This window comes from Sinocyclocheilus anshuiensis, unplaced genomic scaffold (assembly GCF_001515605.1).
Source record: "Sinocyclocheilus anshuiensis isolate Anshui unplaced genomic scaffold, SAMN03320099.WGS_v1.1 scaffold1119, whole genome shotgun sequence".
Taxonomy (NCBI): domain Eukaryota; kingdom Metazoa; phylum Chordata; class Actinopteri; order Cypriniformes; family Cyprinidae; genus Sinocyclocheilus; species Sinocyclocheilus anshuiensis.
The window spans coordinates 6,240-7,927 of NW_015542384.1; the positions used below are offsets into that span (position 1 = coordinate 6,240).

The following is a 1,688-nucleotide window of genomic DNA, read 5'->3' on the forward strand; positions in this document are numbered from 1 at the left end:
AAAAACCCCATAGGAAAATCTCAAAGGAACCCGCTGCGAATTACACTTCCTGGTTCTGACGTCATCGTTCTCCCACTCTATTTCAGATCTATTAATGCACTTAATACTTACATTTCATGTCCTGAAGAACAGTTCTCCTCACACACGTATACTGGGAGAGCAAGAAGGGCTCGTTTCATGTTGACATCATGTAAACAAAAAAAATAAACATGTTAAACAAGCAGGCCAACTTTATTTTATATACAATGAAGACCGTGATGGAGGTAGTTAGTGTTTGTGAATTTGCACTCACCTGAAGATCAAACATTTCAAATGTCATGCAACTTCTGTGAAATCTTGCTGGTGTGTGCCACTTTCTCTGATATGGTGAAACTCAGCACAAACCTAGAAAACCACAAACACGCGCAAGTAAGTGTATAACCAACAATGGGTGTAGAAAAGAGAAAGCCGAGTCTGTGTCCTGTTATGTGAGGACACATCACACAACTTGCTCTTCAACTGAATAGAAGTTACCTTAAGTGTTGAGGCTCACTCTTTTGTATTCAGCATCCAGCTCAGCCTGCAATTAAAGAACATTTGTAAAGGTTTACTACAAGTTTGTAGATTGCTTTAGTAAATTTAACATATTGCAAAATTCATGTCTGTGTATTAGCTTTAACCTAATCTTGGATTAATACTCTTAGCAGCTAGTCGTTTAAAAACAGACCAAATAAAAATCACATTTACCAGGGCATTTCCCAAAAAAAGCATTGTATGGCTAAGATGATCGTAGAAACATTTGCCACCAAATGGTCTCAACAATCGACTTAGCTCACGATGCTTTTGAGAAACGCAGCCCTAAACATTGCCGTTAACAACTTGGCTCACGATGCTTTTGAGAAACGCAGCCCTAAACATTGCAGTTAACAGCAGCGACATTCAAAACGTACGTTAGGACTGAGTTTACTGAAAAAATGCCGGCTAACGTTAACACTAGTGCCCTTCTTTGACGTTAACCTTATACTATAAGCAGTAACGCTAAAATACGTAGACGAACCATGTTCCGTACACTTTTCGCTATTCGCCGCACGCCAGCGACCACTCCTCCGTTATTGAAAGACAAACAAGCATGTTTGTGTGATCATTCTCTGGGGGAATACCCATTATACAGTCCACACTTTGATTGATGTCTTTAGGACCAATAGTTTTTGAGAAAAGTGGGGAAATGTACCTCCTCCGCCAGTGTACGGAAAATGATAAGGGTTAACAGTGTTCCGTACAGGCTTAGGGGCCGTTCACATATCGCGTCTTTTGCGCGCACCAGTTCGTTATTGTCATGATATGGCATGTGAGTTAAGCATGAACCATGTGAAACGTTAGTGAATAACATTTCCATATCTTTTATCTTTCAATATGAATATAAACATCATCACTGCATGCAGGATGATGGGCAAACAGCATCTGTGCTGACAGATGAGTGATGATGGGCAAACAGCGTCTGTGCTGACAGATGTGCTGCCTGTCTCAGGTGAGAGTGGCGCTAAGTGGTCATCGCCCTCAATCGAAGTTTAAAAATTCCCATTTCAAAGCATTTATTCAACAAAAGGTAATATATTTAACATATTTAACAAACATAATATTCATTTCATAAAGGCTGTAGTACTGTGAGAAACATAAATTAAATAGAAATAATAGAAATGGCTGCTCTA

General features: G+C 39.5%; 1 long non-coding RNA gene across 1 annotated transcript; it reads right to left on the reverse strand.

Annotated features, from left to right (window-relative positions):
• Positions 1–272: 272 nt before the first annotated feature.
• LOC107692738 (uncharacterized) lies at positions 273–1,215 on the reverse strand. Its single transcript, XR_001634669.1, has 3 exons — positions 1,037–1,215; positions 514–559; positions 273–384 (listed from the first exon to the last, which is right to left on the reverse strand). It is a non-coding gene; the product is annotated as an uncharacterized LOC107692738 (long non-coding RNA).
• Between the last annotated feature and the right edge of the window lie 473 nt (positions 1,216–1,688).